At 38.2% G+C, this 12,944-nt stretch overlaps 1 protein-coding gene across 1 annotated transcript in view; it reads left to right on the forward strand.

Annotated features, from left to right (window-relative positions):
* The first annotated feature begins 4,152 nt into the window (after positions 1 to 4,152).
* Positions 4,153 to 12,944, forward strand: part of LOC119777393 (eukaryotic translation initiation factor 4 gamma 3-like) — a 36,663-nt gene continuing 27,871 nt past the window's right edge. Inside the window, exons 1-2 of the mRNA XM_038276254.1 lie at positions 4,153 to 4,202; positions 10,664 to 10,831. The gene's annotated coding sequence lies outside the window, so the exon portion shown is untranslated. The remainder of the gene's footprint in view (positions 4,203 to 10,663; positions 10,832 to 12,944) is intronic.

Consider the following 12,944-nt stretch of genomic DNA (forward strand, 5'->3'; position numbering starts at 1 on the left):
TAATAATCATTTTTGTATATATATCAATGAAACATGTTTGTTTTTTTAATGTTTTTTGTAATTTAGTATTTTTATTTTCCAGGTTCCTGGTGTGTATATGCATGCGTCAGATAATGAACTCAAGCCTATATTACCGTGTTAACATGCTTTTCAATCCTTCCTACACATTCTTTTCAAACTAAACTTTGCTTTAAACTGTTGTGTGCTTGGAAAAATATAAATTGTAATGTTAAAAATCTAAAAAAAAACTTGACAGGTAAAAAACTTAAGATAAATTACAAGATAGAATTCAATGTCACAAATGAATAACTTACTTTAGAGTCACAGTATGTTCATACAAGATAATACTATTAACATAATGTGACTTTTCTAGAGAATCATTATACAGTTATTTTATACAGGGTTTCCACAGTCTTACATAATCGCAGAATTCCCTGACTTTTAACTGACTGAGGATTAGTTTTCCCTGACAAAATAAATGCAGCAACAAGACAATAATAATAACATAACAGGTCACCAATTTAACATGTTTAGCTCTATAACATTTAAATGCACCTCTCCAATGTCTGAGAGAAAAGAAATGAATGAACATTTTTTAATGTATGACCACTGTACAGAAGACTGCCATATGATAGCGCTTTCTAGCTTGTTTGTCGTTTTGGTAACTACATCAAAATTACCACTAGGTTGATAAAAATCACGCCATCTGGCGGAAAATCTCGCGGCTTTTTCAAATCGCGCGAGAATGTAAACAAAACAACAAAAATGGCGCCGGCTGGGTCGTTTTCAGCTAATGTCGGTGATTTTAAAGTAATTTTGAGTGATAAATAATTTTTTTTGCGATCACTGAAATTTGTACTCTCCCAACAATAAAAAGTACTTGCCCCGGGCGATCGGGTGATGGTTAACGTCAAGCCCTGAACTGATAGAAAAGACAAAGCAACTCCAACTTAAAGCTGTTTAATGTGATATTTGACATCTGTTTATCCCAATAAGATTTTAATGAAATATTTACAGGCACTTTGACAGATTAATTTTGTCTGAGTGTAAATGTGCAACCTTAATTAAATTTTACTTTATCACATCTCAGTCATGTGAAATTATGTAGGTAATACCTAAATGAACCAAATTAAAACCAGATAAACTTGTGAATAATGCATACATGAATACATCTATTTAAATGTATTTTCTTATATTTATTGAAATGCCATATTCCCAGCATAGTGTAGATCTTTTTTTGCGTGTTTTTTGCTATTTAAAATGCATATTAATTATATTTCAGTTTAAAATGCTCCCACATTTTTTATTTTATTTACTAAGATCTTTTCTTACATTATTGGAAAAAGTAATCACTAGAACAATTGATTATTAAAACAATTAAAAGCTGCACCCCTAATTTAGATCAATAAAAAGTTCCTATTAAATGAACTAAGGGTCATAATGTTAACCCTAGTCGTGTTTCCTCAGTGTTTCTTTCCACCATGAAAGCGAATTTCCTTTGAAAGGATTAACAAAGCACATTTTGACTAGATTTCAGTTATTTTCTTCACTTCCATAGATCTTTTCTAGGTGCACTGACCTTAGCCTTGGAACAGCATTGCTAAACATTTCTCCATAATGCTTGTATTTTCACCTCTGCAGAACCTAATTATTTCTGTGTTTCTTTGGGCTTGGTTTGTGACTTAGACGTTCAGTATGTATCTTTGAAGGATCTGCATCTCTGGTTGCACAGTTATCCTGTAGGAGGGCTTGATTAGGATGATATTTCACCTCAAGGCATTTGATCTTGTGGTATGACACTCCTTTATCCTTTAAGAAGCCATTATTTCTTGTAACATACAGTAAATATTGATAATGATGGTTAAAGCCAGTCAGAATTTGATGTCAGTCTCTTTCTTTTTATATTCTAAACATTTAGTGGCATTTTTTAATATTGAAGAAACTCTGTAACAGAGGAGAGAGCGGAACAATTGAGCAAAAATAACCACTTTCTGAGGAAGACTGTTTCCCAGAGGGTTATTTGTTAGAGAGATGGAGTTCAACATATGAATAAGTGATGCTTTGGTGTCAATTGCACCACTGCAGGTTTTTTTCTTTTTGGTAATTTTTTTTTCTCCTACGGATGAAACAGAAATCTGCATGCTGGCTTTGTGCCATGTGGCTTCTCTTAGAAGAAACAGTCCTGATTTTCCTCCCTAGATTTCTTGACCTCATCTGATTGATTTTTGCATCTGTTTTTCCTGCCTGTGTCTGCGCCTTGCTTGCAGGTGAAAATGCACCTGCTCAGTGCCGTATTAACCTGGGTTCACCTCCCGGCCAGTTGTTGCTGCCAGCCAGCGGTAGCATAGAGCCAAAAGCTCCATTTGCTTGCATTCAGATTTTGCAACTTTTGATTTTCTTTTTAACTAAAGAAAGTCCAGAAAAGTCATTTTGATTGTTTTTCCCCTTCAGACAACAATTAAAATCTCTGTCATATGTTTACACTGTCAAATGCTGCACTGGAAAAACTATCTAGAAATAAGTAGAAATTTCTCAAATTAAGTTTATTTATCCTAATTTTGAGTAGGTAAATGAGATAATTTGCCAGTGGAATGAGTATTTTTACTCTTAAAATAAGATATTTAGATAAAATGCACTTGAAATAAGACAATGCAATTGCGCTTTCTTATTTTAAATGTAAATTGTCTTGTTCCATTGGCAAAACCTCCCTTTTACATTCTCAATTCAAGAACAAATGTACTTATTTTAAGAAAAAAATTACTTATCTAGATTTAGATTTATTTTTTCCAGTGTGAGGTGATAGTCTTTGACGTTGTTTCTTTTATATTGACTTATTTTTGTGACAGTGAGTCATGAATAGTCGTATTCATGACTTGGAGGGCTGCTTTTCTCGGGTGCTGCAGACGGTGTGAATCATTAAGGAATCAGCCTTTCTGAAGTTACCGTCTCAGGATCCTTTTCCCCCTCTAGAGCTCAGTTCAAGGAAACAAATAGTAAAAATTATCTTTATGCAGCGTTTTCTGCTCCCACCCACCTAAACTATCATATGGTTGTGGAGAAAGTCAGCCTGTAATTACTACAACTCTCCTCATGTCTAGAAGTAGAGGTGGCAACAGATAATGTTTCCTGCTGCGCCTCTTCATTTTGAACCGCCGCCTTTTATTTAGGGTTCTTCACTTTCTTAACAAACCCCCCCCCCCCCCCCCCCCCCCCCCCCCCCCCTCTGTTCTCTCTGAGTAGGGGGTGTTGGCAGGGGTCCAGCAGAGATGATGGGCCCCTTCAGGCAGGAGCAGTGCGAAGGAGGAGAGCTCAGGGCAGGAGGAGGCGTGATTTGGGTGAAAGGAAGAAAGCCAGACGTTCTGTTTCCCTTAAACCATGTGATCAGTGGCGTGTGAGGCTGCCTGTCACAGTCGGCTGCCTGAGCAGGTTACTAATCTGAGGGCTTCCCTCTGCTGTGTGAATATCACACATTCCCCCTTTCGTCCGTCCGGACATCTGACCGATATCTACCCAGAGAGGCTCATTATTACATGTTTCAGAAGCTGTAAAAGAAAGTTACCCTGGCCGTCATAAAGCCAGAAGCGATATAGATTTGCATTTTCAATGAGTCGTCAGGGAATCTATGAGCTACCATTATTATTCTATCAACAGTATGAGAAGCTAAAGCATCCATATTGTGATCTCCCTGTGTTAAGGCTGAACAGTTGTCTAATCCTTTTCTTTGGCAGTCATCCTGCATGAATAAACCCAGAAATCCATGTCAGATTTTCCTTTTAACTCTTGCAAAATGTTGAAGGTACATACTGTTCTCTGAGAGATGGGGCATTTTGGGTGGGAGTGGGGGTTCATCACATTAACTATGCAAGCCACTGGGGTTTAGGGATATCCCTTTCCTGTAAATTCTTCCAAAAGTTAAAGCAAATCAAACTCTTTCTTTTCTCATAGTTTAGTCCCCCGTCTGACACACGCTAAACTTTTTTGCAAAACGTTATAAGAATGAGTTCAGTCCTGGTCTGATTCTAAGTGTTTCTTACCTGCCAAGCCGTCAGACTCTTTAACAGGAAACTTGTTTCAGTTTTTTTTTTTTTTTTTAATTGGATGACGGGTTTTTTCTTTGACACGCCCTCCCCAGAATCCCTCGAGTTCAGTCTTCACTAGACGAACGGCTCTTCTCCACTCAGCCTGGAGTCGCTGTCTACAGCGTGAGTCTCTATGCTCCGATTTTTCCTTTTTTTACTTAACCAGAAAATCCCAATCATGGCACACTTCCTTATCTTCCAGAGCACTCCCGGATTAGACAAACAGTAAAGGTGTCATGTAAATGCATAAATTTGGTGAGAAGAGGGCAAGAGATGACATAAAACTTATAAGAAATTAGATAAATGTTCAAACAAGTGACATCAAGAAATAATTAGATTTTTTATGTGAGGTTAATTTACTGAGGATTCCCATGATTGATGATCAGCTTCACTTTCTAAAAACGGTTCTTCACAATGATTGGTCATATGCTGACATGAGGGGAGTGTTTTCATCTCAAATCATTTTAATCGCAGTGATTTCAGTAATTCACATCTAAGTGCGTGTTTAGCATGTGGAGTGATCTATTTCTTTTAATTTTGATTATTAGGTAGATTATTTTTTAATATGGAAATGATTGAACTGGTTTTCTTTAGATAGAAAACTTTGAATCAATTTGACTGGATTATTATAAAGTGCCTTGGGATGACATGTTGTGAATTGGCGCTATAGAAATAAACTGAATTGAACGTCCATGAAAATTACAGTACCTGCTTTTATCAATGGATTGGATCCTTTTGCATGACTTACTGCATCAGTGCAGCATTGAATGAAGGCAAACTGTCCTCAGTGGTGAGCAGTTATAAGGATGGCAAGGTTTCTTTAAGCAATGCCTTTAGCTTTTTGGTGCTGTTGTAGCTTTTAGGTTGCTTTCTGCAGGGTTTGGTTCCTCAGATCGCCTGCTAACTAAGAGCTGCTATAAAGGATGATTTGACCTCTGGTGCTGAGCAAGCAAGAAGTGTCGGTAAACCCTGCTGGGAGTAAACTTTGCTGCTGTTCGCTTAGAGTAGGAAAGCAGACTGTCCAGTGAAACAAATGTGGACGATACAAATAATAGTGACTATATTACTGGACATGTAAACATTGAAATCCTAGTAATGGTTGCTGTTTATGTTTTGAGCCTCAGCTCATGTTTTTTGATCTTCCTGAAACTTTTTAAAGGCCATAGTCTTCAGACTTCTTATGGCGGTGGTTAATCCTGTTGGTTTCTCCTGTCACTCCTTTCATTAAGAGTATTCTGCCGTTTATAACTATGATCAACTAGTTTCTTTGCTCTTGACCTTTTGGAAGGTGTGAGTGTCTATTGGGCATCTATCAACTCAGCATTCTTCTTCCCTATACTATAGCCCGCAGCATCATCTTTTTTGTATTGATCTTATGAAATTTGAATGGTCAGAGAAACCAAAATGTGTTTTTTATTAGCTGTAACCCCTAATCATGAAAAATAAACAGTTGCTCCACCAGTACTTAAGCTTTAAATCATGAGCTCTATTTATTTGAATTCGTATGCTAAAATAAAGCAAACCTTTTGATGCTGTTTTAAAGTATATTAAGATGCACCTGATCTCATTTGCTTTTGTAGCATATTAGGCAAATTCATTTAAGTAACCTTTCCACCAGCTCTATGAATGTGAGAGACCTAATTCAACAAAAGCCTCCTGATAAAACATACTTGGCCTTATTTGCAGAGTTACTTTAAATATTATTTGCCTTTTACTAAAAGCTTAGCTTCTATTAACCCTGCACTGTTTCTACTTTTTGCCATAATTTTATTGGAGGTCAATATTATCAACATATTTGATTCCTTTTCTCTAAAAATGTTTTCTAGAGAACTTAGATTATGATTCTTAGAGTATTTAGTGATTAAAATCGAATGTAAAACTAAGGAAATTAAATTTGTTTTCATAGAGTAGTGGAAAGCCGATTACTGACACCGCTTTTAAGTAAAAAGAAGGAAATCAGACACAGAAGCTGTGCCTCACAGGTCTATACACACCCTTCTAAACTGCCTAATGTTTGAGATAAAATCTGATATTTATACTGTATGATTCAACTGAAAAAAACAATCAAGCAAATACCTTAGTTTAAGGGCGTGCATGAATGCAAACAGGCCTAAGCTAATAGTTTGCTGAATCAACCTTTACTTCAGTTTTTGTGTTTAGTCGCTGTGCTAGGAATCCATCATCAAGCCACATCCTGTCTTGACAATATTTGCCCATTTTCCTCTCATAAAGTCACACTTGTTTCACTCTGGATGTGTGCTTGAACTCGCAGCGATGAGGAAAAACAGAATCCCTCTTCATTTTTCCTCTACAGAGGCCTTAAACTTCAGATCTCCAACCCAGTTACTATTGTGCATTCTTTACATCAGCAAGTCTGCATCTATAACAGGGCTGTATACACGGTTTAGTGGTCATGTAGACATTATTTGGGGGAAGAATCCAATTTCTTTGAGACAAAGAAGCCCAAAAGTAAAAGGTTTCAAAACTTTCAATATTAAGATAATATGGATAATGTTAGGAATTAAGTACGATTTGCAAGAATAGATTAAGAATATTGCACGTTGGTTGACTTTATGCCAGAAGCATCAAACAGTTAGGAACGATTAAATTATACTTTTTAATTCTTAACAGTTTGTTTATGGTTAAAAAAAGCTGTCACACCTGCTTATCCATCACTTTTAAAATAGGTGTGCGATCACCTGTATCACTGGCCCTGCAATTGTTTCAGAGATGAAGAGCCCCCTGGTGGTGGCTTGGACCATAGCTCCAGCTGCTAAAAGGCTGGAACATGGTTACTACAACAGACTGATGCAGAAGCTGAGAGCAGAAAATGAGAAATAGTGCAGACTTAAACACAGGTGATGCACTGTGTTTATTTACCTAAATATACTAAATCATCCCATATCTAAAAGAGTATTAATCTGCACCCCAGCTTCAGCCTAGTTTCAGCTATCAGCAGATCTCTTATCATCTTACTGGACCGAGGAGCCCAAAGATCACATCAGACAAAACGTGTCCCACAGGTTATCTCATATAGTTCTGCTATCAGTTTTGTATTAACGGGTCACAAAGTTTTGTTTTTATAGAGTCTTTGGTTCAAAAATATCTTCACTGCCATGATATGAAGCACCCTGGACGGGGATGCATTAGCCAGAAAGCTGCTGTCTGTATACAGAATGCCTGCACAGGATGTAATGCCAGAAAAATGCAGGCGATTCTGCAAAGTCATAGTGTGTTTTGGTTGTGGAACAGATTAACTATGATTCAACTTAAAGATGGCTTTCTTCCCAAAGTATTAAACTGTCCTACGCAGGCGCCTTTTTTCTCTTTAATATGACTCTAGTGTTGTTATTTCTGGCTGTCATGATATGTTCACACAGACTCTCTCTCTCGCCATCCGTTGTCAAAACCAGGCCTCCATTCTGACCACAGTTACCGCAGATATTTTTGCGTTTAAATTTGCTCCGGACTTTCAAACGTGTTAAATCTAGATGAGAAAACAATTTGAGGTTTGAAAGATCGCTGTGTGTAGGATAGTTATTGACATCTGCATATCGTCCGCCTCATTATTTGCGAATTTTAATCATCAGCATATGATTTTATTCATCAAAGCAAACCTGCTAAAACATCAATATCAGTTATTCAGCTCAGTTTAGAGGCACACTTTGATTTGCACCTTATCAGTAGATCAGTTTTGCACATGCCAGTGTTCCTGTGTTCTTTATTCTTTTTTTTTTTTATATATATATATTTAGAATAGTTTTTTTTTTTTTTAAATCAAGCCCGATATGTGAATGCCTTCCCATATGTTTGATGAGCTTCTCTACAGGATTAGACCTGTCACTCAGAGAAGAGATACCCACATGACAACACACTGCTTCACAAATCCCTGATTGGGTCAAGAACTGCGGGGAAGGCCTGAGATTCATTGATAGAATCATTAAAATAGATCCAGATTTTGGTGGATTCTGGAGTTTTATAACAGAATTTAGATCGGCTGATAACTCCCGGTACAAATTCCAGAGGAGTCAAGAATGACCAAAACTAACTAACAAGAACTGGTAACGAATGTAGGAGCCATTAGAACCCATCTCCTACTGTAAGAAATTTTAATACCTCGTGGATTGTTGAACTGGAAAAACAGCTCACACCTTTTGCAAATATAATAAATAGTTTGCAGGGAAGGGGCTTTGAATTTGTCGTTCTAAATGGGGAAAAGTAGTACTTATATTTTTCCCCTGGAGAGTAGTAATTAGCTTTGGTAGAAAGCTGCATAGGCATTGATATAAGCCTGTCAGTTGGAAGTGACTCTGACAGGTCATTTACATCAAGAGACATGACAGTAACATACTGCTGAATGGGAATATCCAGTAACCAACCTGCTGTGTAGAAATCGCTCAGATTCTACTAAGAATTTTTCATCCATCTCTTTAAAAGCGACTGTTTTTATTATTTTTTAATGTATCTTTTTAAATATTGCTGACCCTTGTAAAAAAGATTGGAATGTTAGTTTCAGTTTCTCTGTAGGGTGGTAGCTCCTGACCTGTTTTTATCAAGCATATAACTAAAGATTGCACCTATTTTATTGATGCCTCTCCTTTATTTCAGCTTAGCAGGGAAAAGCTAAACGTTGAAAGCTGGAGAAGCTTCTCTACATGAGAATCTGTTTTCCATATAGAAGACATTTCAGAAAATAGGGAGGAACGTGGAGTAACTGCAAACAGAACAAGGAACGCATCTGTTTGCTTGGAAGAAAGCCTATTTATACTGGTGCTTTATCTGCTACAACACAGACTATAACAGATAAGGTTTTACAAGATGTTCCAGCTTTCCTGTGGTTTCAGCGTAACACTGACGACACTGGTTGAAATAAACATGGAATGGTTGTTCTGTGTGGTGGAGGTGGGGATTACTTGGTCACTGTTATTTATCCCCCCCTTCCCCTTTTCCTCTCACGTACAGCTGCCATATAGCTGCTTAGCTCCCCTCCCCCATCCGTCCGCTCGCTCTCCGCTGTATGTCCTTAGAATGGGCTTCAAGTAGAGCAGGCTCCTCCCCTGGCAGCAGCAGCTAGTGGTTTTATCCCAGGTCATGTTAGGGAAGTGGGCCATGCTGGAGAGATGCTGCACAGATCTCTACTGTAGATACATTAGATCACTGCAGCCGCTGTAGCTGCAAATAAAAGTATTGCTTTCAGTCAGAAAAATAGAGATTATAGTAGTTATGTTGCAATTTCTACTGCTAAACCTATGCATTCATGGATTAAAATATTAGGTGAATTTTGAATGTCTGTACTGTAGGGCTTAGATTTGATTTGATACCGTTCGATAGCACATCTGTTCATACCAGCTTTTGATTACTAGTGTTTTGTGATGCAGTGTTCTGTTTAAGTTTGATCTTAAGCTGACAAAAACTGTCTTCAGATTAGTGGATCATTTGATAACTTGGCTTATAGATGGAAGTTTATTCAATATTTTTTTGTAACACTTTGTTTTGTCATCTGTTTGGAATAATGTTCTTTTAAACCTTATCACCAGCTGATCCTCTTTCCTCTTTTTCTGTGGGAGTGGGATCAGTTTTAAGAAGGAATAAATCTGAGATTTTCATTTAATTTCTCTGTTATCCTATGTGGGCTTTAAGTCTTTAAATGAACCTTTGTAGGAGGGGAAAGTAGTAGTTTGTAAGTTTACTTCTGATCTAAACACATTCCCTGTTTTTGTTGTTTAAATCTTCTCAGCAATAAGCATCAGCCACGGTTACCCATATAACAGATGGGAGTTTCTTTGTTTTGGAATGATTGACATCTTTAAAGTTTCTATTTTTTATTTAGTTTTGAAAGAAAATAAAGGAATAGTAGGAGAACTGATTGCATTCCATTCATGTTTTACAATAACAAGGCTCTGATTTATATTTAGGAGCTCTGGGAAATTTTGGAAAAATGTTAAGACTCTATTACATTGGAGATAAACCTGATTGTACACAGAGCAGCACTGATGTATGACACGATTATTTTGCTATTTTATTTGAATGTGTTGCACCACCGACTCAGCTATAAACCTATTTATTTTATCCACGTAGTCTAGTTGGTTTTTCGTTGTCGGATCAGCTATGATCAAGCCCAAATTTGGATGATTTCATCTTAGGATGCTTTTCAAAGAGAAGTAAATCACGTTATTATTCTTCATAGATAGTTTAGATCCCATTTTAACCATTGCAACTATTTTTTAAAGCTACTTTTATATAGTGTAGGGCTCTATTACTGTCTAAATGGCCTTATTAAGCTGTTACAGATGAGTGGGGTTGTAATCTAGTTATTCCACCATCTGAGGTCTGTGCATCCTCTCACTGCACACTCTGGGCTGTGGTCTTGTGCACAACCACAGCAAGCTTCAGCGGTTGCAGGCCTTCCCCGCTGCGCACACGCAAGGGACAGTTCTTCACCTTGAGTGCTTAATTTCTACTCCTCAGCAGGAGGGCGGAGTAATCACCTGTCAAATCCTGGCCCTGCTGTTCCTGCCATGCATACCTCTGTCTGATCCTATCGTGGTTAGCTGGCTAACTGCTCTGCTTTTTGTGCTGCGCAGGTACCCCGGCACCCTGGCCCTGCTTACACAACTCACGACATCACAAAGGGACACCCCAACTTGGCGGGAACGCCGCCTGGTCATGCCCACTCCCCAGCGCTCTCTCAGGTATCAGTACCCACAGCTTTCCAATATCGCTACCCTAAGGGCTGGGAGGCAGGCGGAGGGGTGAGTTTTTCATTGTGGCCGCCGTCATCCACTCTGCATCTCTGTCAGTCTTTTCATTCCTTCTTCTCTCTGTCGGGTATAAAGGGTCGTCTGACAGGTTGATAGGGTGATTATCTAAGAAAAATGAACCCTATCCTGTCTGTGTAGGATGGAATTTGATTTAAGGATTTTGGCTAAGAAATGTGTATCACTCCTCATGTCATAGTTTGAAAAACTGCGGCAATAGGTCTTCAAACCCTTCCCAGTGTGTGTATTTAAACAGTTTATATTCAAAGCTTCACAAAAGGCAGCAATGGGTCATGAATTCACCTTTTTAGAGAGAAAAATTGAATTTCTATGTATTTTTCACACTATAAGGCCCACTGTCGTTTAACAAAAAAATGAAAGGTTTTTAAGTGCTCCTTATAGTGCAGAAAATACCTTACAAGTTTTTCATATTTGAAGTCGTAGGAAAGTCCTATTTAAATTTCAAATCATTCTGGCTTAAACGTATATAAATGTAATCTTTATCAGACTATATTGTCCCAAAAGGTAGAACATTTCTATTTTTAAAATAATCCTGTCTTAAAATCTGTTTCGTTTTTTTTGTTGTTATTTTATGCAGGCCAGTTAGTTATACGTCAGCTTGTACACCTAAATTCGGCCAATCACGTATCAACGGTCATCTGTCAATCAAATTTTTTCTGTCATAGTATCTTGATTCATATGTCGCAGCTAATATACGCAACGGTGGAAATAAGAATAATTTACTTTCCTATTGAGTTCCGTCCCAGTGTTCACGGGGATGGATGTCTGTGTCTTCGGCGTAGAGCTAACAGAACTGGCAAGGGCCCAAACATGTACGGCTGTAAGCCTTCTACACCAAACCAAGCTTCTGCCGCCCTGGCGTCCTTCTTCCATAAATACTTTGTCCCCGCTTTCCTCCTCTAAATAAAAAGTGCATGACAGAGGAGACTCATCCAGAACCTCCGACACTAAACTCTTGCATGTTTCCGCTGTCCATAGCGTTCCTTGACAGTGTCGTTTCTAAGTCACCAATTTAGTGCAACTTGGTCCCAATGTTTCCCATTGGGAACCTACTAGCACTAAGTTGCTAACTGGTTAGCAAGAATCTTCAGAGAAACCGGCTTGCTGACCTTCCGCCCCAACAATCCCGCCCCCTTGATAATCGACCAATCACATTCACTTTATTCACTCGTGTAAAGTCGTCACCACTCGGTAGAATTCAGAACTGCAACTAGGGCTGGGCAATAATTCAATAACAATATATATCGATCGATAGACGTGTGGCTCAATAGAAAAAAAGAGAGTCGATAAAAGTTCGATAAAAAAGAAACGCAGTTTTCCTTCCTTCTCATTGTAGCCTAGCATGTAGGTTTATGCTAGTCACTACTTCCTCCCAACCAATCACAATCGCGGACCCAGGCACGCCGTCACCAAGCGCCGCCCTCTCAAACCACAACACAGAGCATGAAGATGTTGCAGCAAGGAGAGGCGGAGGAAATTGTTTCAAAGAAGGGTTTTTGTAGTTCGCCAGTTCGGCAGTATTTCGGTCATGGCAAGTCGGACCAAAAACAAACCACAGTCATCTGGAAAATGTGTCGGGAACCAGTGAAAACCAAGTCTGATAACACAACCAACTTTTTTTTATCATCTCAGCCGCTCACACCCGCAGGAGTACGAGCTGTGGCTCTCCTCCGAGGAATCTTGGGGAATTTCGGGAAATTACCCAAGATTTTTTTCTTTTTTTCAGTTCTGGGCAGATTCCCATGTAGTTCTAACAATTGAGAGAAAAATACTGAGGGGCCAGCAACTTCAAAGTGATAACTCAGGTTAAAGCAGGAAACTCAGCTTAGAAGAATGAAGGGGGGGGGGGGGTCCCATTTATTTATTTAAATGGTCTCTTTTCTGGTCACTTTAGTTTATTCTTTGTCAGTATTTAATAACATAACTCAGGTCTCTTAAGTTATTTTTCTTTAAAACAATTCTGTTATGGTTAAAAAAGTTGGTTAAATAAATATTTAATTGGAAGTCTGTGTTTGTGTTCTTTATTAAAATTAAATCATTTAGCAAGATCATAAAAAGTCCAGGCAGAGCTGCACATAAAATATGG

This window comes from Cyprinodon tularosa, unplaced genomic scaffold (genome assembly GCF_016077235.1).
Source record: "Cyprinodon tularosa strain WSP-4 unplaced genomic scaffold, ASM1607723v1 ctg1232, whole genome shotgun sequence".
Taxonomy (NCBI): Eukaryota; Metazoa; Chordata; class Actinopteri; order Cyprinodontiformes; family Cyprinodontidae; genus Cyprinodon; species Cyprinodon tularosa.